The following is a 27883-nucleotide window of genomic DNA, read 5'->3' as shown; positions in this document are numbered from 1 at the left end:
GCAGCAAATTCCACTGTCGAACAGCTCTTACTGTCAGGAAGTTCTTCCTAATGTTTAGGTGGAATCTTCTTTCTTGTAGTTTGGATCCATTGCTCCGTGTCCGCTTCTCTGGAGCAGCAGAAAACAACCTTTCTCCCTCCTCTATGTGACATCCTTTTATATATTTGAACATGGCTATCATATCACCCCTTAACCTCCTCTTCTCCAGGCTAAACATGCCCAGCTCCCTTAGCCGTTCCTCATAAGGCATAGTTTCCAGGCCTTTGACCATTTTGGTTGCCCTCCTCTGGACACGTTCCAGTTTGTCAGTGTCCTTCTTGAACTGTGGTGCCCAGAACTGGACACAGTACTCCAGGTGAGGTCTGACCTGAGCAGAGTACAGTGGCACTATTACTTCCCTTGATCTAGATATAATATTTAGGAAATTTTTGCTTCATATGTGTTGCTTTCTTCTTTCTTTCCAAAGATAGGCTTCTCCTTTATTTTTACCCATTTCGTATTTTACCTTGTTGCAAAGCCCCTTTGGGACAAAGCGACAGGCAAGTGTGAATAATTAATAATAATAATAATAATAATAATAATAATAATAATGCTGCAATGGTGAGAAAGAGGAACAGGTTTAGGAAGCCACTGCCAGTGGGGCTTTTCCTGGGGTGTGGGTGCATGGCTGATGCTGAACCATGCCAATGCTAAATGCCAGGCCTGCACGACGTAGCCAAAGGCTGTCCCACCGTCAAGGAACCCTGAATATTGAACCTGCCACTTGCTCCTATTCCCCTGCGGCAGCGTTTGCCTGCCTGCCTGGTCCTCCCCATCTCCTTCCTCAAGGAGGAACTCAAGATTGCCAACAGGACAGCAGTTTGCCTTCTTTGCTTATTTCATTTTGTAAACTGCTATGCACACAAAGTTGCTACAGAGGTAAAGAAAAAGGAATATATGCAATTTTTAAAACTGCAATTTGTTCCTCTGCATCATTTTTTAAAAAAAACTTATTTTGCAAGAATGATGAAGAGAGTCCAGCCGAAGGAATCCCATCTAGTCCAGCATTCTGTCCTCACAACGGCTAAGCAGATGTCCCCGAGGGAAGCTGGCAAGAAAGAGCTGAAAGCAAAAGCAGGTCTGCCCACTTCTTTCCAACAACTGGTTATGAGAGGCTTTATTGCCCCAGATAGTGGAGGGAGAACACAGACATCAAGGTCAATGGCAGCCTTAATTCTCCATGGACTGGTCTAAACTAGTATTTCCCAAACTTGGGTCTCCAGCTGTTTTCTGGACTACAGTTCCCATCATCCCTGACCACTGGTCCTGCTAGCTAGGGATGATGGGAGTTGTAGTCTAAAAAAATTGCTGGGTACCCAAGTTTAGGAAACACTGGTCTGATCTAAGCAGCTCTGTACTTAATCTTGTTTTTAAATTGTATTTTAATTAATTGTTTTTATACCTGGTGTTAGCCGCCCTGAGCCCGGTCTTGTCTGGGGAGGGCGGGGTATAAATAAAACTTTATTATTTTTATCATCATCATCATCATCATCCAGTCCAGCATCCTGTTCTCACGATGGCAAACCAGATACCCCTTTTACAAAGCCTGCAAAGCATAGCCTGAGCCCAAAAGCAATTCTCCCCTCCTCCCCACTTCTGGTTTTCACAACTGTACAGGTGGGCAGAGCACAGCTATCGTGCCCAGTAGCCCTTGAAAGCGCCCCTCCCTCCTCCACAGTGTTCAAAATTCCCCAGGCACCAGGCTCACTTTGCAGCCGGCGCGGGTCCAATTGCAACCCTGCAGAGATCTCTGGGCGACTGAAATCTCCATTTAGCCGGCCCTTCCAGCTTTCTTAAGCGGGTCAGCAGAACAGCTCAATTACTGCCTTTATATCCCACCTTTTCCTCCAAGTGGTGCATGAGTCACACTCCCTATGACGACCCTGTGAGGGAGGTTAAGAGGCTGTGACTGGCTCCAATGTCACGCAGTGAGCTTCATGACCAAGTGGGGATTCGAACCCTGATCTGCCAGGTCCTAGTACGATGTACGCTTGAGGCCTAGGATGCCTTGATTTCTCAAGTCTCCCTAGTACGACGCTCTAGCCACTGCCCCACCCTGCCTACCTAGAGCCCTTCTGCTATGAGGCAGCTCTATAAATCAGTGGTGTCCAAAAAAATTTCAAAGAGGGCCAGATTTGGTGAAGTGAAGGGCCGTGGAAGCCAACCAAAGGGTCAACCAAAGTTGTTGACCTTTTTTTATGATTGAGGTTGAGGGGCTTTTTTAAGGATTTTACCCCAGGAAATTAACTGCCACAAGGGCCAGATTAAACTGGCTGGCAGGCCGGATTGGGCTCCCAAAACGGACTTTGGACATGCCTGCTCTAAATGAAGTCACTGAATAAATTTGAGGAAAGCAAAATGTTTCTTGGAGAAGGATCTGAAATATATTGCTGGAAGCTTGAACTTCTTTTATTATGGATTGTTTCATTTCATGCTTTAATGTGTTGTAAATCGCTTGCTTTGAGATTTTTTTCTTTAAAATATAAAGCGGTGTAGAAATGAAATTGATAATAGTAATAAATTTTAGGTGGGGGGAGCATCTAGACAGTCAGTGGTGGCGACCACAACCAAAGCTTAAGGTGTCATTTGGCAATTAGCTTTTATATCAGAGTTTCTAACACGGTTCCTCCATGAATTTATCTCCGACACTTTAATTTGCAAGTTGCTCCAAGACATCAGTGGAACATTGTCCAAATATTACCAGGAATGAATGAACAAATGAGACTCGCTCAAGGATTCCATGGAGGCTGTGTGTGTCCGGGTGTTCACTACGTGCATCAGGGCGTGGGAGCAAGAGGGCGCAGAACACCAAATGCCCCCCCCCCCCACGGGGCAGATGCGTCCTTCCCTGCAGCACCCACCCTTCTTGCACACACACCCCCAACTCAAACTCCCGGGAGACGTCTTAAGGATCCAGATGTCGAAAAACAGCCAAGGGTTGGGATGTTTGCCAAGTACACAGCGATGCTGATGCAATGCTGTGACACGACTACGCAACATCCTCCCTCCCCTCCCCCCCTTGCCCATTCACGCAGCAGCCAGACGCCAAGATGCCTTCATAGCAGGATTTTTTTTTTAAAAAGTGTGGGCGGGGTATCTTTACCGTGCAGCCAGGTGATTGCAATCGCCATGGGGAAGGCGAAGTTTATGCTCCCACTGACCCAGGAAAAGGAGAGGCAGAATTCTGGGTGTCTGTTGGGAACCCGAGGGAGAACTCAAGGCATCCTGGGTCTCCAGCCTACCAACCCTGACATCCTGGCTCCTAACCAGGAGCAAACTCTGGGGAAACCTGCAAGAGTTATGAATGCACAGGGGCAGCTCTCATTGGGTCCCTCTAGAGCAGCGTGGCCTTCCCGGACTGGCAGCTGCCCTCCAGGCTTTCAGAGACCCTACCTGGAGACCTCATTGGGGATAAAAGCTGGGACCTTTTGCTTGCAAAGCAGGTTCTCCACTTCTGAGCTACGGCTCTTTCCCCACAGTAGTATTTACTTATTGGTTTTTAATTGCATTTATACCCCACCTTTTTCTCCTAGGAGCTCAAGGTGGCACACATGATTCTTCCCCTCCCTCAATTAACCCCCACAACAACCCTGCAAAGTAGGTTACCTGGAGGCAGGGAATGGTCTAGTGAGCTTCACAGCTGAGTGGGCATTTGAACCCTGGTCCAAGTCTGACCCTCTAACCACCGCACCACACCAGGGCTGGGTGATGTATTGATACAGTGGTACCTCGGGTTAAGAACTTAATTCGTTCTGGAGGTCCATTCTTAACATGAAACTGTTCTTAACCTGAAGCACCACTTTAGCTAATGGGGCCTCCCGCTGCCACCGTGCGATTTCTGTTCTCATCCTGAAGCAAAGTTCTTAACCCGAGGTACTATTTCTGGGTTAGCGGAGTCTGTAACCTGAAGCGTCTGTAACCTGAGGTGCCACTGTAATAGCATGCAGTGTCAAGAACAACATAACCTATGGATAATTTCAAAGATGTAGTAAGATTCCAGTCCAGGTACCACTGTATATCATCCAAAACCAGTTTGAAGTCCATATTGTGATATTGGTTACTTTATTGTTTACCTGGCAATATATCGCAAATCATTTGGGGGGGGGGGTGCGCACGCTAAGCAAAAATCATGATGCGGGAAAGGCCATGAAGCCAGCCAATGGCTCTACACAGCTCCATCCTTATTTTAGACACCGTGATATAGCAGTATATAATGATGTCGCCTAGCCCTACACCACACTAGCTCTCGCCCCCAGTGAACAGCTAGCCTTACAACAAATCCTGTGTGAGAGGCCAACTTTTACCACCCCTGTCTGTTTTAAAACTTGTTATTTCTGGAGACAACAAGGTTACCCCTCTGGAAATTCTTACTTTGCAACTGCTGCAGACCTCTCCCTCTGTCTCTCCCCCTTGTGCTCAAGCCACCTTCCTCTTCTGCAGAATTATGGGAGAGCTACCCATTTTAGCACGGGTGGTGCTGTGGGTTAAACCACAGAGCCTAGGACTTGCCAATCAGGTTGGCAGTTCGAACCCACGCGGCGGGGTGAGCTCCCGTTGCTCGGTCCCTGCTCCTGCCAACCTAGCAGTTCAAAAGCACGTCAAAGTGCAAGTAGATAAATAGGTACTGCTCCAGCGGGAAGGTAAATGGCGTTTCCGTGTGCTGCTCTGGTTCGCCAGAAGCGGCTTCGATTAGTCCTGCTGGCCACATGACCCAGAAGCTGTACGCTGGCTCCCTCAGCCAGTAAAGCAAGATGAGCGCCGCAACCCCAGAGTCGGCTACGACTGGACCTAATGGTCAGGGGTCCCCTTTACCTTTTTACCCATTTTAGCAATATTTGGGTCTTACCCTGCCTTGACCACCTGTTAAACCTCAATCCCCCATTCAGAGTTAAACACACACACACACACACACACACACCTACACCTTCACAGGGTTTTTTTTTAAGAGCAAGGGGAAGTACAGAGCTCAGAAGCGAAAGTAAAAACCATGAGTATTTGCATGCATGATAGCTTTTAACCCCAGAATCTGTAAAGCCACAATCCCAGGCCCTGCAAGCTCTGAAAAGGGGCAACGGGGGGTCTTCAGTTCAATCAGCATGAACAGGACTTATTTCCGAATAAGACTGCTCTTAAATAAATAAATAAATAAATAAGAGGATAAACTGAGGTACAGAGAAGCCCTGCAGGATCAGGCCCAAAGCTTCCATCTACTGCCTCTGAGAGAGGACAGTCAGCAGAGAAATTCACTTAGCAATGTCAGGGAGTCCAAAACCCTACCCAGTGGCATCACCCCAGTGATCTAGTCTTCAAAGACATGCTGCTAGCTTGCATGCCATGAGACTTAAAAGGAAGATTATCCATGGGCAAGAAGAATTGCTGGATCAAACCAAAATTCCATGTAACCCAGTGTCCTGTTCCCAACAGCGGTCAGTCACACACTCCAAGCAAGACCACAAGGGCAGCATTCAACTAAGTTTCACAGCAAGTACACCCGCTGAAATGTATGAATACGACCAAGACAGGGTTGTTAATTTCAGTGAGTCTACTCTGAGTAAAATGAAGCTGAATACCCCTCCATTGCATCAGTCTCTGTCCTCCGCGTGTGATAATAACTCTGCAATGTAACACAGAGGTAGCTGCCAGCATGATGTTCTCAGGCAGTGTTCGAAATTAGCCAGGCACACTTTTTGCACCTGATTATTGGTCACCTGCAACCAAGTGAAGATGCCTGGATGCCACAACGGCACCTGATATCTCCACCACCTGGAGGTGCACGCCTGGGCATCAATGGATTTGGACTGTTCTCACTCGCTAATACCACATCCTGTAGAATTCTATCTATTTTATCTGTACAATCAGAATGTATTTCAGGAACCAAAGTGCTTTTTCTGTGCAGCCTGAGCAGGAAACAGCGGTTTAGTGAATTGTTGCTTGTTTTCTCTTACCCCACTGCCCTGCTCACAGTTGGGAAGAATATTCCTAGGTTATGAATGGTTCCTGTCACCACTAAGAAAAAGAAGCAGGAATAGGCCAATAGATAGGCAGACAATCCCTGGATCAAGTGACTTTTCTTCTTTAAGTTCTCAAAGTTCTCAACCTAGCCCAAGGTTGTCATCTGAACTAGCCAGATGTTTGACTGAGAATCAATCAGTCAGTCCCATCACTGGGAAAATAAGACACGAGAGCAATCTTGACCCACAATGGCAAGTAGACATAAGGTTTTGGCAAATGGTTTATATATAGCTTATATATCTGAGTTTCTAACACTCGAGCCCAACATCTGGAGGGTGACAGATTCCCCATTTCTGATTTAAGAGACATCCTCCGATCTCCTGGAGAGAATGCCTCTTTTAAATAGAGCCATTCTTCCATCTCTTGCATGAGTAGGGAATGCTGATTCCCAGGAGCAGGGATGGGGAACATCTATAGGGCCCCTTCAGAAGTGTCTGGACTCCAGCTCCCATTACCCTGACCACTGGTCATGCCTTCCACCCAGATTAGCCATCCACCTTATGCTGTCTTATGGCAACATAAATCCCATGTTTATCTGTATTTATTTCCAGTGCTTGAAATTAGCCAGGTGCCAGGCACATTTTGCGACTGACACGGGTTCATTTGTGACCATGTGGAGATATCTTGATGACAGGTTGGCGAATGGCCCCTCCACCTGGCTGGCCCCTCCAGCTCTCTTAAAGGTCATTTATTGCATTAAAGGTAAAGGGACCCCTGACCATTAGGTCCAGTCGTGGCCGATTCTGGGTTGCGGCACTCATCTCGCTTTACTGGCCGAGGGAGCTGGCGTACAGCTTCTGGGTCACGTGGACAGCATGACTAAGCCGCTTCTGGCAAACCAGAGCAGCGCACGGAAATGCCATTTACCTTCCCGCCGGAGCGGTACCTATTTATCTACTTGCACTTTTACGTTCTTTCGAACTGCTAGGTTGGCAGGAGCAGGGAGTGAGCAACGGGAGCTCACCCCGTCGCAGGGATTCAAACCGCCAATGTTCTGATCGGCAAGCCCTAGGCTTAGTGGTTTAACCCACAGCACCACCTGCGTCCCCATTTATTGCATTTATCTCCCACCTTTTTCTCCAAGGAGTACATGGTTTACCCCCCTGCTCAGTTAATTCCTACAACGACCCTGTGAGGTAGGTGAAGAGGCCGTGACTGACTCCAAGGTCACCCAGCGACAGAGTGGGGATTTGAACCCTAATCTCTCAGGTCCTAGTCTAGCACTCTAACCACTATACCCTATAGGCTTCCTAGAGTCCTTTCTGCTATGGAGCAACTCTATAAATTAAGCAGGAAACTAAATATGGAGAAAGCAAAATGTCATTTAGAGAAGGATCCGAAATATTTTCCTTGAAGCTTGAATCTGTTGTATTCTAGATTGCTTTATTTAATGTTGTAACCGGCTTTGAGATTTTTTTCTTTAAAATATAAACCAGTAAAGAAATGAAATTAATAGGAATAAACTCCACTGCAAAATGGCACCTACACATACTGCTGTGATGCCTGTAACCCAGGTTTAATTTAATATATAAGCTAATTTGGTGATTAGCTTATATATCCAACACTATCTCATTCTCCAAATTTGGAAGCCCCTCTGTCATGCCAACATGATCCAAAGGTGGTTTTCAAGCAATACAGAAATACCCAAAAATGTTTTCCTGAAGGCCTTCTTGAACCTACTGCCAACCTGTCACACTAGGCAACCCCTCTTCTTTGGGAAGGACCCAGTTCAGTGAGAGCGCACCTGCTTTTCATGCAGAAGGTATTGGGTTCAATCCCCAGTGATGGCTGGGAAAGAGTCCCTTCCTGAAATCCCAGAGAGCTGCTTCCAATCAGTGTGGACAACACTGAGCTAGATGGACCAACAGTCTGACTTAGTCAGCTTCCTATGCTCCTAGTGTTAAGGGAGATGAATATCCCTCTGTCTGCTCCAGAGATGGGAACAACACCTGTGGCCTCTGGACCAAAAGACCCAACACCAACATCTTCCCTGACCATTGCCCATAATTTCTGCCTTGCAGGGGGTTGGACTAGATGACCCTGGGGGCCCTTCCAACTCTACAATTCTGTGGTTGCTGCGAGTTCAAAGACAGCTGGAGGGCAGCATGTTGGATATCACTGGAAAATGTTATGTTTGTGGGTGCAAGACACCCAAAATTCCTGTGTCCAGCAGGAGTTAGAACTTAATCAAGGTAAATGTTAAAATATATTTCCTGACTAGGAAATTGCCTGGGGTGATGGACAAAAGGAAGGTAATTAGCCATTAGGAAAGCAAAAGAGGCCCCCCCCCTCCTTCAACTCAGAATTAGTTTTGAAGAAAAAGCAGAGTTTTGAAGCAGAGTTTCAGAATTGGCTGTGATGTGGGAAAAGGTTGCAGGATGGAAAAGGCAGAGCTTTCTGCTTGAATCAAAGGCCGCAGCTATGGGAGACACAAGACGCTTTTGGGGTGTTAATGCCGTGAACCTCTCCACTACAGGCTCGGGCAGGATATCTGTGTAAATAAGCCATATATCCTAGAGACACCAGTGTCTCCGCTGTGCCTCATTCCCAAAGGCCAAGCGCAGACCCTGGCGAAGCACTCAGAACCCCTGGAATTCTGCATGACTCACAGATTAGGGTGGGTTCGGCTAGAGAAGTGTTTCCCCAACTTGGGTATCCAGATGTTTTTGGACTACAATTCTCATCATCCCTGACCACTGGTCTTGCTAGCTAGGGATGATGGGAGTTATAGTCCAAAAACAACCAGAGTCTTCCCTGATGGAAAGCGGCTCCCTGTTTATATACAGCAGCGGGGGCTCTGCAGACTGAAGAGGGGCAACATCTGTGGCCTCCTGGCATCAATAACACCTGGAGAGGAGCCACTGGTCCCCCTCCCGCCCTCTCTGTAGCTTAAAGAAATGCCCATTAGGAATGATATTTTGAGAAGGATTTGAAGGTGATGAGGGAGATTGGAGGGGGTGCGGGAAAGAAGAGAAGAGGAAGTACTCCCCTATAAACAGAGAGTGAGAGCAGCCATCTGAAGCAAAAGAAGACCTGGCTAACCAGAAAGCCTGAAGCCACAGTGGCCAGTCCATGGAGTGGGGAAGGAAACCGTCACAGAGACAGAGCTCAGTGGAAAATCAAATAAATAAATAAATAAATGCAAAACTCCAGGAAGAGGTGGGGCAAGATTTCTGGTGGGGGAGGGGGCAAGCAAGAGTGAGAAAAGGTCTCTGCCAGGCGAATCGGGCTACAGGGGGAAGCCTAGGTCCCACCCCTCCAGCACATCACCACCACACCATCATCATCATCTTCATCCTAACAGGAGGATTGAGGAGGGACTTTTATTCTGGAACAGAATCCTGTCTGGCGACCTGCCAGGTTTAGGTGCTAAGAGAAGACGCAATTGTGTCCTCAAGCTCCCCTCCCCTCCGAATTTTTTTTTAACCTCTCCCTCTCTGTCCCCCCCCCCCCGCCCAATAAAGCCAGTGGCCTGCTCATTCAAAGTCAGGAAGCCATTTCAGACGCCCCAGAAACCCCACTGACCTGTCTCCTAAGCCCCCCCCAGAAGTACTCTCCCTCCCCACACTCAATAAAACAACTGTGTTTTTTTTTGGGGGGGGGGCAGAGGGGAGTTATTTTCTAAACCATGCTTTGCATTGAAGTGCTCCGGCCGCCCTCTGCCTCCCCGCCCCCACTCAACTCCAGTCTCTCTCTCTCTCCTTTCCAAACTGGGAGGGAAAGGAGGGAGTGCGGGATGGTGGCAGGAGGAGGAGGAAGAGGAAGTGAAGAAGCAAGGCCGGGGAAAGAGGACAAAACAGGGCTCTAACTTTTTGAAACAAGCTTTTTTCCTCCTTCCCACCCAAAAGGCCCGCGGTGGGTGTTTTTTATCAGATAATGCTACGGAACCCGGCGAGAGCAGAGTAGTTTTGAAACTACTTCTCGTGGAAATAAAAGTGAATATTGTCAAGAGGAAGCCTCCTCCAAAACCTAAGTTCCAGCTTCCTGTCTCTCTCTCTCTGTCCTCCCCCCCCCCCGCCCCTCCATCCTCGGGGAAGCACGCAAAAGAAAGAAGAAAAACCCACTTTCTTGCGAGTTTTTAGGAACACGACACCTTTTTGAAAAAGAAAGTTCTTCTCCAGCTGCTTCGCGTCCACCTCCTCCCGAAATCCCCCGCCGAAGGTTCGGCAGACGCTTTGCCAGGAAGTCGAGTAAGCAAAATCTCACGCCTCCCCCCCCCCCCCCCGCCAGGCGAAGGGGCCGGGAGGCGCAGCAAACTCCCAGTCCAGCCCGGCCGGGGAGATAAGGAGGCTTCCAGCCCCAGCCCCAGCCCCTCTGCTCGTGCCCCACTCCTCCAGAGGCCGCAGGAATCCCCCCTTCCCCCGCCTCGCTCCTCCTCCCCGCCCCAAAGGGGAAAAACCCCCAACTTTGAAAGAGACGCACTTACAAAGCCGCTTCAACGATCCCCCAAATCGAAAGGTCGGGTAGCTCCACTTCTTTTTCAAAAAGCCTCCCTTTTCTGTCCACCCCCTTCACCGGGGGTGGAAGCGAGGAGGAAGAGCAGCCTCCTCTTTCGAACCGGCCGGCGAGATCCCTCCTCTCTCCCAATCCTGCTGCGCTCTCGCCCCCCTCCGTTGGCCAAATGCGCTCTTTACACATGGAGTCGCTGGGCACGAGCATGCGCGCACCGCCCGCCGCCGGCCCACTGGGCTCTTGAATCCTCCTCCTCCGATCTTCCTCTTCCTCTCTTCCCTCCCCCGGCCAAGCTCTTAATTAGATGGCAGCAGGCAAACTCCGCCTCTGCCATCGCCTGCCTTTTCCTCCGCCCGCCCTCGCCAACTCCGCTCTCAAAACTTTGCGCAAAATGGAACGGCTGGAAGAGCGCGCGCGCAACTCGGGCAGGGGATAGGCGTAAAAAGAGAGCGCAGCGAAGGATCGGCTTGGAGATCGGGGCAGAGAAGGAAGGGGGGGTGGCTGAGGATGCAACGGGGGTGGCCCCCCACTTTTTGGGTGTTCCTCTTTCTCTTTGGGGCCACGTGGAGAGGCTGGAGCGCGGCAAGCCAAGTCTGGGTATGTGCCGCCGATATAGAGGCAGGGGGCTTCTTTCTGCGGAGGGAAGAGGAGGCGGCTGCTACGGCTACATCCGATGGGGCTTTGCATGCTGGGGGGAGGAAGAGGAGAAGAAGCCGCCCAGCCTCGCTAGGGCCTCGGTGCCAGAGAGCGCTTGTTGTTGGACCTGGAGTGAGAGGAAGGAGAATGACGGCCGCCCGGGACTCGCAGCTGCCGGGCGCTTTGCGAGGCCCAGGGGTGCTGACGACACGCGTTTGCTTGCTGCGTTTACTCGGGAAGAAGGGCGGCCGGAACGGTAATCCCTTTATCGGGGCCGGCCGACTCAACTGTCAGCAAGCTTCCAGGTGCTCCGGAGCTCTCCGCTGACGCTGCGGAGTCGAAAGCCAGCTCTCGCCTTTCTGGCAGTTCTATGCTTCTCCCACCCACTCCACCACAATTGCTCGGGACAGTTTCCGCGAAATTGGGGCATTCAGAATCTGGGTTAAAATGAGAGCTATAGAGAAGCACCTATGGCCAAACCCCTTGAGGCCTCCAATCACTGCTGGGCTCCAAACTTCAATCAGCCACAGCCATCATAAGGCAGGTTTCTTTTGTGTTCCCCGTTAAACCAGCACTTGATTCAGAGAGGACTTTAATTTTAATTTGTTTTGGGGAGAGCAGTTGGGCACCTGCTTTGTATGCAGGAGGTCCCAGGTTCAAGCCACTGGGGTGGGGGGCACACACCCCAGCCACCTCCGTCTACTGCTACTAGCAGTGCCTTCCAGGGGTCGCAGGCAGAAGCACCCCGCCCCATCTTTTATTTAGAAGGAGAGACTCCAGGAATTGGCTGCATGAAAAGCATTGTTCTACTCAACAGGAGAGCCACTGAAATGAATGGGCCCAATCTAGTCATGTCCTTTCATTTCAGTGGGCTGTATCTAATGCTAATTCTACCCAGGAATTAGAACTGTTGAAACTGATGGACATAACCAACACAGGTCCATTCATCTCAGTGGGTCTGCCCTGTGTAGAAGGTGCAACTCAGTGGGTCTACTTGTGAGTACAACTTTGGATGCAAAGACCATGCTCCAGTCTCTTGTGGGCTGCAGCTCTTAGGCTTCTTCCATCAGCAACTTTGAAGTCTTTTTAAGGTTACCATATTTATTCGAGTCTAATGTGCCCTCGGATCTAATGCACACCTAAATTTTCAGAACCTTGAAACCAAAAAAAGGTATTTGCTGGCGAATGCAAATGCGCCATCGAATCTAATGCGCACCTGAATTTTCGCAGCATAATTTGGCCAAATGAGATTAGATTTGAGTAAATACGGTATTAATAACTTCCATCCAATCTCTTGTGCCCACTACAGCTCCCCCACCCCATCTTTGAGGATGAGATTTCAAGCCTACACCAGAGGCAAGTGCAGCGGCAACGCGCCCAGCCCTGACACCAACTACCCTTCGGTGAACACAATAAAACCTGGAATGCAAAGCAGGTGAAAAGGTGTGGTCTGGCTAGTCATGAGGCTGAGGCTGGCCATGATGGCTGTCAGCATTCCAAGGTCTTTTAGGTGTCACGTTCTGGGGTGTGCCTTTAAGGTAACGCTGTGTTTGAAGAATGGAGGGCATCAGCTGTGCTGCATTAATTATACTCCCTGGTGAGTTTGTAGGAGCAGGGTGGGTCCGAAGGGAAAATGGCTATCTACTGGCTTTTTTTCCCTTCTTCACCTAAACAAATGGAATAGAGGAAGACCTTTTTCGTTTTCTTATATTTTGCCAGGGAAACATGGCCAGCTTTCTTAAACCTAAAATTCTCAACAGGAGGGCAGATCCTATAAGTTGAAACAGGAATCTGCTACAGAAGACGCTGCCCAGTCCTATGACATTTTAAGAGGGAGTTTGGAGACAGTGCACCATAAACAGGTGACCACGTGCAAAGTTTAAGGTCAGAGTGGCCAAGAAATAAAGCCCAATACCAGTCCTGCTTAGAGTAGACCTGCTGCAATTGATGGGCATGACTCACTTTGGCCTTCTAATTGCAGCATGTCCGTTGTGAGTAGGGCTAGCACTCGCTACTACTCTTCCCCATAAGATGCTGGGGCAGGTTACAGCAATGTATAAAGACAATATTGAAATTGTTTAAAGAATTTACAATCAGGAAGGATAGGGTGGGTCCTAAAATACAGCAACACAGGAAGAGCCCTGCTGCTCAGGGCAATAGGCCATCTAGCATATGATCCTCTTCTCAAAGTGACCAACCAGATGCCGCTTTTGAGGAAAAAAACACAAGCAGGACACAAGTGCAACAGTATCTCTCCCCACTTGTGATTCCCAGGAACTGAAATTCAGAGGAACAAATTAGGGTGTCAAAGGTGAGGGTTAAAAAGGTGTGTTTTCAGCATACAGTAAAGTACTTTCCTTCCTTGGATGTTTTTAAGCAGAGGTTGAATGGCCTTTAGCCGAGATTCTTGCATTGCAGGGGTTTGGATTAGATGACCCTCAGGGTCCCTTCCAACCCTACAGTTCGGATTCCATACAATTTAAGGTGCCATGCTCACCTCTGTAGAGAGGGGGTTCCACAGCTTAGGGGCTGCCACAGAGTGGCCTGTTTGGCAACTGCTTCCCTTGTTCTGCACTGGCTCCCAGTGTGTTTCCAAGCACAATTCAAAGTGTTGGTGTTGACCTTTAAAGCCCTAAACAGCCTCGGCCCTGTATATCTGAAGGAGCGTCTCCACCCCCAACATTCAGCCCGGATGCTGAGGTCCAGCTCCAAGGGCCTTCTGGTGGTTCCCTCTTTGCGAAATGTGAAGCTACAGGGCACCGGGCAGAGGGCCTTTTCGGGAGTGGCACCTGCCCTGTGGAATGCCCTACCGCCCAATGTCAAGGAGATAAACAACTACACGACTTTCCAGAGACATCTGAAGGCAGCCCTGTATGGGGGTTTTTAATATCTGATGTTTCGTTGTATTTTTACATTCTGTTGGAAGTTACCGAGAGTGGCTGGGGCAACCCAGTCAGATGGGTCGGGTACAAATAAATTAGTATTAGTATTATTACTAGACTCTAGCTGTCATCATCCCTGACCATTGCTCACTATGGTGAGGTGCATGCGAACTCCCTGACCTTGTTGCTGTTTGAATAACAGGTTTGCAACTACTAGCATGCAGTGTTAAGAACAACATAACCTATGGATAATTTCAAATATGTAGTAAGATTCCAGTCCCCATGGTTTTGGTTTTTTTAAAAGATAGGTGTGTCTCAGAGTCCTACCTGGAAATACCTGGAATTAAACCTGGGACCTTTTGCATGCAAAGCAGAACAACCTCTTGCAAATATGGGAACAAAGACATCTGGAAGCAGGCCTAATAAACTATGTTAATGCCATTTCACAACGGTGAGGCATGGAGACAACAACGCCAAGTCACAAATCACAGGCCTACATGTTCACATTTGTTTAACTATTAATATTCTGGTTCCAGGGCCTTGGAAGAGGAAGCAAGCATGTTGGGTCAGGCGAGGAGGGCCTAAGTTAAATACTGCTAATATTTTAAAATGAACAAAACGTGGAGTGGTTTCCCTTTAGGTTCCTTCCAGCTAAGGATAGTGGCGACAGAAATAGCAAGGGTTACATCATCTGCTTTCCTAAATATTAATGTACACACACACACACACACACACACACACACACACACACAGTGTGTTCTCTTGAGACAGGCCAGAGATTGCACACTGTTTTGAGAGCGAGGGAAGAAAAGAAAAGGGGGACAGTTCAAGGTATACCTGTCTGCCTGGTAGGCTGTGTGAAGGCTAGTCACCTCCCCTAGGGTTAGCCAATGTAATGCCTTTCAGATGTTGTTGGAGTATACTTCTGATATCATCATCTCTGACCCTTGGGCCATGCTGATTGCCAAGAACGAGGAATGTAAGAAGAGCCCTGCTGGATCGAGCCAATGGCTTACCCAGTCATAGAATTGTTGAGTTGGAAGGGACCCCAAGGGCCATCTAGTCCAACCCCCTGCAATGCAGGAATCTCAGCTCAAGCATCCAGGACAGATGGCCACCCAATCTCTGCTGAAAAACCTCCAAGGAGTCCACCACCTCCCGAGGGAGTCTCTTCCACTGTCAGAAAGTTATTCCAGAAGTTGAGTCAGAATCTTCTTTCTTGTCACTTGAAGCCATGGGTTCAAGTCCTGCCTCCCAGCACCCTTTTTTCACAGTGGCCAACAAAATCTGCATGGTACCAAGCTGGTGTGTACCTCTGATCTACACAGACCAGAACTTCTTTAAAAAAAAAATCATTATAATGAAGCACAGGATTATTTCAGCACATGGCAAACAATACAATGACAGAAGAGCAGGGGAATGAGAAGAGGTTTGTGCATAGGAACCGTCCATACAGTGGAGGTGGTGATTTTAAAATAAGAAGAGCCCTGCTGGATTACACCAAAGGCCCATGTAGTCTGGCATTCAGTTAGGAACATAGGAAGAAACCTTAATAGTGAGTCAGATCATTGGTCCATTGAGCTTAGTGTTGTCCACACTGACTGGCAGCAGCTCTTCAGGGGTCTCTTCCCTGTCATGCCTGCAGATGCCAGGGACAGAATGCTCTACATGCAAAGCAGATAATCTATCACAGAGCTATGAGGTTGAGCTCCAAGGACCTTCTGGCAGTTCCCACACTGTGAGAAGTGAAGTTGCAGGGAACCAGGCAGAGGGTCTTCTTGGTAGTGGCGCCCACCTATGGAATGCCCTCCCATCAGAAGTGAAGGAGATAAGTAACTATACAACCTTTAGAAAACACCTGAATTGGGAGGGAATTTTTTAATGTTTAGTTATATTTTTATATATGTTGGAAGCTGCCCAGAGTGGCTGGGGCAACCCAGTCAGATGGACAGGGTACAAATAATAAAATTATTATTATTATTCCTTGCTCTCCACCCAGATTGAAAGCCCTGCCCATGGCAGAGAGGTGTATTATAAACCACCCTGTGAGTCTCAGATGAAGGGTTGTATACAATTTTTAACAACAACAACAACAGAGGGGCCAATGCTCTTTGGGGTCTCCCTGCTCCACAAAGGAGATGATGCTTTCAAAATGGCAGTTGTCTTTTTCAAGCCCTGGCATGGAAATCACTCATGTACTGAATCCTATTAAGATCTAAGTTTTGCCTTTTTTTGTTTTTCAACAAGAAAACACATTTAAAGGATGGTTGGGGAGCCTCAGGTCCATGGACAGAATTCAGCCCTCCAGCTTACCTGGCCCTCAAAACTCTCCCCATGCATCGCCCCATAGGAGCCAACTCCTATGGTCTGAGAGGTCTCCCCCCACAACAAAATGTTTGAGGGGGCTGCCCCTCCCCCAAAGTTGATGAGCATTGCCATTCAAATGGTGTGTGTGCACCGCGTCATGTGATCGATTATGCAGGGTGGGGCTTACCTGGGCCCCCCAATATTTGATTCAAGTTGGTACCCTGCATCACCCTGTCACAGCTCCTGCTTCACACCACCCTTGAGTGTTTTGGTTTGACCACACTGTGCCTTTGTGATAAAGCCTCTTTCCTTGCCTTGATGGAGGATGGAGAGAAAGGTGTGGGCGAGCAGAAACCAGCCTACTGCCCAAAGGTTAAATTTGCATCCATTGCTCTGCCCAGTTTTGCCTGTGGCCCCACTCACCACCTGCATGCAGTCCTCAAAAACATTACCAGAAGGGAATGCAGCCCTAGAACTGAAAAACGTGCTCCCCACCCCAAATCCCTGACTTAAAAGGATTGTCTATGTATTCATTGGAGAATTAGCACCCTTGGGTGTCAGACTTTAGCGGGGCTTGTTCAACTGGGCTCTTAAGTGAAACCACTTAGCATAACTTGTTCAGGTGGATGTGGAAAGGTGCACTTGGAATGACAAGGAGAAGATGAGTCAACTTACATTAAATAAATAGGTTTGTGTACCGTATATGAAAGACGGAGGGAGGGGGAAAGGAATCTGTTGACCTCAAAGCAAGATTTGCACACCTGGGATTAAAATACAACTCATTGTTTTTCTGAACTGCTGAAGGGGACAAGAACAGTAGTGTGCTGCAGAATTCTGGAGGTGGCGCAGCTGTCCTGCGCACTACACCCCACCCTAACAGTAGATGGCTTTGGTTCTGGGGGGATCAGTTCCCAGTTATCACTTCCATCTTTTAAAATGGGAATAAGCAGCCTTACAAATAAGTCACCAGCCCACATTTATCTTTTTGCTGCTGCTAACCATATTTTAAAATGGTTTTCCAAAAATGCACAACTTGTGTCAAAAAGGTTAGAAAGAAAGGACACAGAAACGGGCTCTCATAAAGCTTCCCAACCTGTTCTGCCGGAGATGATTCTTGCTCTTCCACAGGTAACCAAGGTGTGGGGCATTTGCAAGCCTGCTATTATCCTGCCTCACAGACTGGGTTGGGATATGTGTTCTTGAACTCTGAGAATGCCCCTGTGGAGCTAGAACGGACATGAAATTCCCTCAGCATGCAACTGAAATAATTGGGAGTCCTGGAAAAGTTGTGGACAGCAATTAGATTTCGCACCAAGCAAAAAGTTGTTCCTTTTTTCCTGAGACTCTTTTAGCTTCCTGCTTTTCCTATGGCATCCTGCCTCACCCACATTTCACACTCTGTCCCTGGATGGGAATAAAGACCTGGGCTAATCTTCCAGGGGCCACATTGCGGTGGTGGGCAGAGCCAGAAGGGAAAGTAGGTAGAGCAATAAATGCAAATTTTACCTTTTGTACCATAGGTACAACACATAGGTGTGTTCTACACCCACGCCACCCTCTGCCCTCCATCCAGGTAAGCAAGATGCATTATCAGAATTAAAGGACTCCTCCCCAGGCAAAAACACCCAAGGAGATAAAGAGGCAAGGCTGGTGAGAGATGCTGGCTTGGGTAGAGTCCCGAGCAGTGAAAAAAACTTAGATACATAAGATTGGCACAAAATGGCTCCTTAAACCAGGATTACAGTCGCCAAAACAGAATGACTAGTTGCCATTTTGGGTCCAGGCAGCTTGAAAGTTGTATTTTTCAATAAGACTTTTTGGTTCCTGAAATTCATTGATTGTGCAGATAAAATATAATGGATAGAATTCTACAGAATGTGTTGCTAGTTTGTGAAAAAGGTCCAGGTCCAAGGATCTCTAGGCATGCACCTCCAGATAGTGGAGACGTCAGGCGCCATTCTTTTGCCCAGGCATCTTCACATGGTCGCAAGTGGCCGATAGCCAGGTGCAAAATGTGCCTGGTGAATTTCGAACGTTGGTCCTGAGGGCCAAATGGAGAGCCATGGAGCTGCTTTTGTGCAATAGGCCTGAAGTTCCCACCCTTGCTTCCCCCACATACACACTTTATAAACTACTTTGTACATTCCCCTAACAAAATAAAGTCTTAAGGGAATGCGGCCTCGGTGGTTCACATCCATTGTGCTATACTCATATTGCTCCATTTCTCTCCCACATTCCTTTGCAATCAACCTTTCTAATTGTACAGTGGTGCCCCGCAAGACGAATGCCTCGCAAGACAAAAAACTCGCTAGACGAAAGGGTTTTCCATTTTTTGAGTCCTTCCGCAAGACGAATTTCCCTATGGGCTTGCTTCGCAAAACGTCTTGCGAGTTCTTGCGAGTTTGTTTCCTTTTTCTTAAAGCCGCTAAGCCGTTAATAGCCGCTAAGCCGCTAATAGCCACTAAGCCGCTAATAGCTGTGCTTCGCAAGACGAAAAAACCGCAAGACGAAGAGACTCGCGGAACGGATTAATTTCGTCTTGCGAGGCACCACATGTAAAGTCATTGGAACAGAGACTTCTCGTTTCTCTCCTGTTGCTCATGTACCCCTACAGAGCCATGTTTCTAGAACATGCACACTATAAACGATCATGCTTTCTGCAGGCTATGAAATGTGGCCGGCCCACCCTCCCCATGCAACCTGCAAAAGTAAGTTAAGATTGTTTTTTGTACATTAAGTTATAGAAAACAATCCCCACAGCAAAGACCAGCATCAATCCAAAGCCATCAAAGAGAAGCATCAGGCAGTGTAGTCTGAGGGTCATAACCAGAGTTAAGATCGTCATTATAAAACTAGCAGTTCATAAAACACTCCGGGGGGGGGGGGGGAGAGTTGCATTGTTTTTAAGGTGGGCGAAATTCTTCAGAATAGTTTTGTTTTTAAAGGCAGGTTGCATCCAACTAAACTAGAGTAGCCCCACTGAAGTGAATGGATCTAAGTAAGTCGTGTCCTTTAATATTAGTGAGCCTACTCTGAGGATGACCAGCAATGGAGACAAGCTAGCGCTACTCAGAGCAGACCCATTGAAAATAACAGACATGCTCGGTTCATGTCCATTAATTTCAATGGGTCTACTCTGAGTAGGACATTGTTGGAGGTGAGAAAGAAGGGTGAGAAAGAAGCTACCACCACTTTCAGTGGCAAGACACCCGCTCCCAACATAAACAGGAAAGGTGTGCTTCATAACCCCCCTTTTAAAAGAATTTTGCAAGAAAACATTTCAGTGAGTCGCACTGCAGCTTCCAGTCTGACATGGGCTTTTATACATTTGGCAATTGTTCAATGAATGGAAGTGGGGACACACAGAAAAGGAAGCAAGCTTTCGAAGTAAATACAGTTCCATGCACAAAAAGTTTCTAGATAACTCCCCCTGCTGCCGCCTTTATGCTGGAATCTCAGCCTGGACCAGGCAATTCTGACAGTTAATAGTATGGTATGTTGAACTTTGAGGGAGTGGCAGGTGCTGGTTGGATATTTTAAACTGAACCTCACATTCACATGGCACTAATAACTTGCTAATAAATGTGTGCTCCATAAATTAGTCTAACCGCCATCATCATGGGGCTTCCAGCAACTGGTATTCAGAAGCACTGCTGTCTCCCAGCAAGGAGGCCCTGAACACAACCATCATGGCTAGCAGCTGGGAATCATGGGTGGGGAGAGTTGGTGTTACACTCAGGTCCTGTTTGTGCATCCGGTTCACTACTGTAAAAACAGGACTCTGGGCTGCTTGGTCCTCCTTTGGCCTGATCCAGCTGAAGAGTTCTTCTTTGGGCTGCATTCAACTAAGTTCTACTCCAGAGCAGACCTACTGAAATTAATGGGCCTACATAAGTCATATCCATTCATTCCAAAATGCATACTTTCTAGCATTGGATACAACCCTATGTTCTTAAGTTCCAATTCTACCTCCATTCAGTTTTACCAGACCCTCCAAGTGTCCCTGTTTTCCAGGGACAGTCCCAGATTTATAGACGCTGTTCCGGTTTCTGATTTGATCCCAGAATGTCCCACTTTTCCTTAGGAGATCCCTATTATCATCAGAGAAATGTTGGAGGGTATGGTTGGCTGTCCCAATTTTCATGGGAGAAATGTTGGAGGGTAGGGTGTTATGCAACCCCTGAGCCAAGTAACTATACAACACTTAGAAGACATCTGAAAGCCATCCCGTAGAGGGAAGTTATTTTTAATGTTTAATGTTTTATTATATTTTTATATACGTTGGAAGCAGCCCAAAGTGGGCAGGGTATAATTATTACTACTACTACTACTACTATAACTGTTATGGAATAGGACACCCCTTTTTCCATCAGAGAAATGTCGGACGGTATGTTTTACTCGATGACTCCCAGTACTAGGAAAAAATAAACACCCCTTTATTTCTACACTTCCGTGTTAGTTGCTTTTCCCTGTCTCCTAAGGTTAATATCTCCAAATACATTTCTCACAGGGAACGTGCCACAGCTGTCTAGCACAGGTATGGGTGGGTGCACATCATGGGCTAATAAACTCCCCCCCCCTGAAGATTTGCACAGTTGACAACCTTCCTAATTTTACAGCTGTTGTCTTGGAGATAATGGAAAGGTAGAACAAAGGCGCACAAACAAATACAAAGCAACTCCATCTCTAAAATAACTTTTTGAATGGAGCATGAGAAAGCAAAGGTTTGATTCCTAACCTATAAGGAATTGTTCAACCCAAATCCCCAACCATGGCCTGTGTAAGCGGGAGGGGCACACACAATGGATCTCCAGAGCATGTAATATTTTCTTCCAAAAGCACATTTCTTGGGGAGGGAGGGAATGTCATGTGAAAATAAGAAATCCCTGCTTTTGGTGGCCCCACCCCCCAGCATAAACACACAAAGCACTGGCTTAATGATTTGAAAAGTAGGGCAGTTCTCTCATCACCTGAGGACTTAACATCCCTGTCATTGTATCCAAGAGGAAGGAAATGTCTCACTTCCCCAGCTATTTCAGGAACAGAAATCAATTGCGGGGTAGGGGAGGGGAGAAGGGTGGTTAGCTGAGCATTCCATCATAGGCTCTTGGAATTGCATTCCTGGGCCACCCTAGGCAGTGAAGTGAAGTGGTTAGAGCACTAGTCCATCCATCCGTCCCCCCAAAAAAATCATGCCTCAAGCAACCTGCCTCATGGGCTTAGAATGAAACAGATTCTCCCATTGGAAGGGTGGGGAACACCTGTGGCCCTCCAGATGTTGCTGAATCACAACTCTGGTCATCCCTAACCACTGGGTCATGTTGCCTGGGGCTGGGTGGAAGCTGATAGTTCAGCAAGGTCTGAAGGGCCACAGGTTCCTCGCCACTGTGCTAGGTACCTGGCTGGCTCCAGGTAAAATATTTGAGGGCTAGTTTACTTCTGTGGGCCTGCATAGCTCGACACCCCTCTTCTGACCCTCCATGGATTCATCCAGGTTCAATCCCCAGCATCTCCAAGCAGGGCTGGGAAGCTCCCCTGCCTGAAACCATGAAGAGCAGCTGCCAGTCAGGGTTGATCTGGCTCAGCATAAGGCAGCTTCCTACATACAGCTTACGGTAGATCTGGTTTTTACCTTAGTACAAGTTTCAACTGCCCTATCAATGCCAGGACGTGTGAACAGCAGCACTGCTTCCTGATGACATAACAATTACTTTACACTGATTTAAGCCGTAGCTTCTTGCCATATAATGCCCTTAACAACTTGGGATCCGGGCATCTCGCCATATTGTCCTGCTGGGGACCCAACATCTGCCGGGGATGCCCTGCTGCAAGTTCCAGCCTTAAGTGTGTTCAGTACTGTGGGCCCAATTATGTGGCGCTTCCTCTTGACTGGGAGGAGAGAGGTCTTCCTGCAATAGCCTTTCCATTTCAGCAATGCACTGCAATGAAGTTTTCTGTTGCATGGTGATTTTTAATAGGTTTTATCCACTACATGCTTTTCGTTATTTTTTACAGAGAGTTTAGAGATCTAGGTAATTAAATGGCATATGAATACTGCACTTAAACTAATATAACTAGTTAAATCTGAGGACCAGTCACCCATCAGAGGGCCTTCTCAGCAACAGAAGCTCCAGTTGTGGAAGGCACTTCCTCTGGGAGTTAGGCCGACCCCAGCATTCATGGTACTGCAGAGTTGGAGAAGACCATGAGGAATCCTTTGCCCATTGTGGGGCTTGAACCCACAACCCTGAGATTAAGACTGAGCCAGGTTAGAGCAATGTACAGTGGTACCTTGGGTTATATACGCTTCAGGTTACAGACTCTACTAACCCAGAAATAGTACCTCGGGTTAAGAACTTTGCTTCAGGATGAGAACAGAAATCGTGCTCCGGCGGTGCAGCGGCAACAGGAGGCCCCATTAGCTAAAGTGGTGCTTCAAGTTAAGAACAGTTTCAGGTTAAGAACGGACCTCCGGAACGAATTAAGTACGTAACCAGAGGTACCACTGTATTCAGCTTTAGATGCTGGCTGAGGACCTGCCTTTCTGTGAAGACTGTAATATCAGCCTGTGTAGTGAGAAACAAGCATACTTGACAACATTATGTGATATTTTATTATTGGGTTTTATTTACGTAGCTGCTGTAACCAACCCTGAGGTCTTCTGATGATGGGCAGGAATGAAGGTTTTATATATAAAAAAAATAAATAAATGTGCTTGTCATGATCTATATTAATGCCCCCCAGCCCTCATAAAAACTTTAAAAGTGCACTGCAGTTCAGTGGCTGATCTGGTTTGGCATCCTGCTCTCACAGTGGCCAACCTGATGTCCCAATGGGAAGCCTCCAGCAGGACCTGAGTGCAACCACAGCAACTCTCCCACTTCTGATCCCAAACAACTTGCATTATGCCTCCGATAATGTACAGTTATCATAGGCAGTAGCAACTGATAGCCTTATTCTCCATGAATTTATCTAATCCTTGTTGGGAGCCATTACTACTTCTTGTGAGAGAGGATTCCAGTTTCATCATGCACTGTCTGAAAAAGTACTTCCTTTGTCTGTCCTAAATCTTCCAAGATTCAGCTTCATTAGATGGTCCTGAATTCTGGTGTTATGAGAGATGGAGAGAACAACTCTCTGTCCACTTTCGGCACTCCAAGCATACTTTTAGACACCACACTGCTCGCATATGGCAGGGTTTATACACCAGACAAGTGACTTTATGTATCCGAGGGCACTAGACTCCAGTCCATGACAGCTTCCACCATAATACATTTGTTACGTCTTTTTAAGGTTTAATTTCTTTTTCCTGCCAGAGACTTAACACAGCTAGCCAAAATGTTGCCCGGAGCGTTCTTTCCTTCCCTTTGCTGCTCTTTCGTTGCTCAGCCTTCTGCCACCGGCAAAACTTCCATCTCTAAGACAAAACAAGCCCCTGCATGCCTCTAGTTGTACCTCTTGATTTCCCACCTCCCTGATCTCAGTTCAGCTTGCCCTTCCTTCCTGGAACACCTGGACCCAGTGGATTCCCATACCACCCTGTGTATAATTGCACCAACCCCACCCTCTTCCCGAGTCTCCCTAACCGGCTCTTCTCCTCTCCTGGCATTCTCATTGAGCCCTCCATGTTCCCTCACATACATCTCTAGAGACTGTATTTGGAGATGGGCTGTAGCCTAGTGGTAAACTGTTTTTCATGCAGAAGGCATGTTTAATAATAATAATAATAATAATAATAATAATAATAATATTTATACCCCGCCCATCTGGCCAGTGTTGACAATGCTATATACACCAATGAGTCTAGCTCTGTGGAAGGAATGTTCCTATGTAAACCAGCCCTCTGTTCATAAGCATGAGGATCAGAACTTTACATTATCTTTAGAAGGTCCACAGCTGAGTGGTATAGCACATGTTTTGCATGTAAAAAGTCCAAAGTTCAATCGCAGGCACCTCTAGGAGCTGGGAATACCACCTGACTGTGAAACCCTGTAGAACTATTGCCAGTCAGTGCAGAAAATACTGAAACAAACAGACCAATGATCAGATTTTGTCGAAGTCAGCTCCATATGTACAAAGCAAATTCCTTCTTCTTCACCCACCACTCTTGGTACCTCTTTTCTTCCTTATTTATTTTTTGATATTTCTATGCCTCCCCATAACAAAGTCCTTTGGACGGCTGGTGATAAATAAGGAGGGGGGGAGCTAAAAAAGAATTTAAAAAAAATTAAAAGGGGAGGTGGGTGAATAATTACATAAAAACAACAAAACAGAACTGCCATGCCACACACCCCAAAATAAAAAACATCAAAGGCTCAGATTACTGAAGCCAGCCTTTGCCAACCTGGTGCTCTCCAGATGTTTTGGACTACAGTTCTCATCAGCTCTAGCCAGCCTGGTTCTATGATGCCAAGGCTGACGGGTCCCCGACTGTGCTGGCTGTGGCAGCTGGGAGCTGTAGTCCAAAACACCTGGAAGAAACAAAAGTGGGAAAGGTTAATATAAGTTCAGGAGACCCAAAGCCTAGAATCAGGTGTGGGAAATCTTTGCCCCTCCCCCAGATGTTGATGAACCACAGCTCCCATAATCCCTGGCCATTGGCCATGTATGCTGGGGCCAATGGGAGCTGCAGATAGCAACATCAAAAGAAAGGACTTCATCACCAGAGAGATGGGGCCAGGCAAGCTTCCTTGGGAAAGTTACTCCATAAGTGTGTGTGTGTGTAAACTACTGAGAAGGCCCGTTTTGGGCCTTCAGTGTGTTGCAATAGTCTTAACATAAAGATAGCCTATTCTTCAGCAACTCCTTTCCCCCACTTAATGTGTGAGGGGAGATGTGCCAGACACTTACCATCTCCTTGCTTAAGCTGCCACCTACATGCAGAACAAAAACTTTGGGGTCTGGATCCAGAAAGCTACATAGAATTGTAATGTACAACAGGGATGGACACATACGCTGGGCTCCCTAGATGTTGTGAACCACAATTATTATTTTTTAACTCTTAATTTCAATTATCTGTAAATGCTTTTATTGATAATTTTAATATTGCTTGTAAACCTCTTAGAAGCCTTGCGACAATCAAGTGGTATATTGTTAAATGCTGTCCTCAGTGCTCATTCTTTGAGCACCCCCAAAATCCCTCTGAACCCCCCCCTCCCACAAACCATCTCCAAAGCCCTCCCATTAGATGTCAAGGAGATAAATAACTATATAACCTTTAAAAGACATCTGAAGGCAGCCCTGTATAAGGAAGTTTTGAAATGTTTGATATTTTATTATGTTTTTTATGTCTTAGAAGCAACCCAGAGTGGCTGGGGCAACCCAGTCAGATGTGTGGGGAACAAATGAATGTTAGCCATTGATGGTGCAGATTATTATTATTATTATTATTATTATTGCTTCCCCTGAACCTAAACCACCCAACCTAACTCCTTTCCATCGCAAACACCCCTCCTGCTTCCTACTACCAAATCCTTTGACACCTTAGCACAAACTTCCCTTTGCTCATCCCCTCAACCCCTCAAACACCCCCAAACAAACTTCTAGTCAGCCGCAAAACCTGAACGCCCCCTAAACTCCAAATGCTTCCCCAGATTTCTCTCCTCAACCCCTCCAAACCCAACCCCCCCAAAACTCCCTCTGCTCAACCTCTCGAACCCCCCCCCCAAAAACACACCCCCTGCTTTCTGCCCCTTAACCAGCAAAACCAGCTCGAAAACACACACACACGTTTACATGGCTCCCGGTTAGAGCGTGGTGCTGATAAGGCCACGTAGGGACAGCTGCCTATTCCTGCCTTGAGGGGGTTGGGCTGGATGATCCTCAGGGTCCCTTTCCAACTCTAAAAAATTCTGTGAATACTCACACTGGCCTGTCAGACATACATATATACAGATATAATATTATATATACATAGTGCTTTTCTTCTTGGGGAAAAAAGGTGCCAGTACCGCGCCCCCCCCCCCGGAAAAAGCGCCCAGGCCACACACCTATCCTCTCCCCTCCCCCACGCCGCGCCCTCGCGTGACAGAAAAGGTGGCAGGAAAATGTGGGGGCTCCTTTGGGAGGAAGGGCGGGATATGGAAATTGAAGAAATAATATGAAAATAATTAAAATATTAGAAATCCGCCCCTTTCCCTACCTCATAAGTGACACGCGGTGGGTGTTTGTGCGGTGGGGGTGGGGATCCCCCCACAAAAAAATCCCCCCTCACGGCAGGAACTTCTTTCTTTGCCCTCCCCTCGAAGGCCCCGCGGACTTTACCTCAGCTTTTCCTCCCGAGGGCCTCCTCCTTCGCCGCCGCCGCCGGCCTCCTCCTCCTCCTCCTCCCTGCTCGTCCTCCTCCCTCAGCGAGGCAAGGCCCGGCTTGGCCCGGCTGAGGGGAGGGAAGCGCGGTGGGGGAGGGGAGGAGGCTCCCTCAGGTGGCCGCTGACAGGAGGCGGGAGGAAAGGCCCCGGGAGGCCAGTGCGCGTGCGCGGGGGAGGGCAAAGGGGAAGAAAAGGCGGGCGATCGGCTTCCAGCCTCGGGCCACGCCCACTCTTGCCTCTCTCGCTTTCGACGACGCCGGCTGCTCTCCCCGCCCACTTGCCGACCGCAGCCTATCCGACGGCTTCGCGGCGCCACGCCCCCTTCTGGTTTTCCTCTCCGCCGTCACTGCTTTCCCCTTCCAGGCCCCGCCCCTCCCCGATCAAGCCACGCCCCTCCGCTTTTCGCCTCGCACGTCTGCGTGCCTGTTAGCCGCGCCCACTTTCTGTAGAGGCCACGCCCCCTAGTGACTCCCCGCCTCTCCTCCTTTCGCCTCGCGTATCTGCGTGCCGGTTCGAGGCGCGCCCCCTCACGTGATATTCTAATCCGCCGATTTTGCTTGATAGGCAGCGGGATGCGGCCAATGGGAAGTTCTAAAGGGTGAGGTCAGTGGAGGGGGAAGGGGAGGAATAGGCCAATAAGAACAAATAGAGGGCGGGTCTCAAAGGATCATCGCACCCGGTTTAAGACACGCCTCCTTCGTCATTCCCCTTCTCCCCGCCCCTTTTCTTCTGTCATAGAGTTAGTTGAGAGACAATCGCGTCTTCGGGTAAGAAAGCGAAGCATCAGATGGTGGATTTCTTCTCCCCCCTATGGAATCAGAGTGGCAGTCGGTCTCTATGGGAAAATCCTCTTCGTTTTTGCATTTATAGTTAATATTAAAAGGCACACAGGTGCCATTGCAAGTTGGTGTATTAATATATCGCTTTGCCCAACAGGCATCTCTATGTTGCAGACTCTGTGCAAGCACATAAAAGTACAATTTATTGCACTGGCCCTTCTCAGGTTCCCATTTGAAAGCAGTGGAGTTTTGAAAAATAAAAGTTATAATTGTTTTTACCCGCTTTGTAAGGAGTTTTGTATTTCCTCCCTAAATTTTCAGGGTCACAGTTGTAACTGGGGATAGAACCTATGCACTGCCAATAAATAAATTCTCATTTTCCAGATTATGCAGTAAGATTCTACTCCTCAGGGAAGGTTCAATAGGAAGTTAGGAAAGGATAGAATGACCTCCCCTCTCACAGACACTT

The 27883-nt window shown here is 47.8% G+C and overlaps 1 protein-coding gene and 1 long non-coding RNA gene across 8 annotated transcripts in view; one reads left to right on the top strand and one right to left on the bottom strand.

Annotated features, from left to right (window-relative positions):
• The window catches only part of GATAD2A (GATA zinc finger domain containing 2A), an 82580-nt gene extending 55839 nt beyond the window's left edge, over positions 1 to 26741 (bottom strand). For 3 of the 7 annotated variants that reach the window (XM_028713326.2, XM_077922080.1, XM_028713330.2), the window contains exon 1: positions 10478 to 10662. The gene's annotated coding sequence lies outside the window, so the exon portion shown is untranslated. Of the gene's footprint in view, positions 1 to 10144; positions 10165 to 10477; positions 10663 to 26591 lie in introns of those variants that run through there. The other 4 variants (XM_028713327.2, XM_028713331.2, XM_028713329.2 and 1 more) reach the window with 3 other exon arrangements.
• On the top strand, positions 10785 to 12581 carry LOC114588261 (uncharacterized). Its single transcript, XR_003704441.2, has 2 exons — positions 10785 to 11100; positions 12449 to 12581. It is a non-coding gene; the product is annotated as an uncharacterized LOC114588261 (long non-coding RNA).
• Positions 26742 to 27883: the final 1142 nt, after the last annotated feature.

The sequence above is a fragment of the Podarcis muralis genome, chromosome 18 (genome assembly GCF_964188315.1).
Source record: "Podarcis muralis chromosome 18, rPodMur119.hap1.1, whole genome shotgun sequence".
NCBI lineage: Eukaryota > Metazoa > Chordata > Lepidosauria > Squamata > Lacertidae > Podarcis > Podarcis muralis.
Note: the sequence above shows the minus strand (reverse complement) of the source record. Positions and strands in the feature narration are given on the sequence as shown.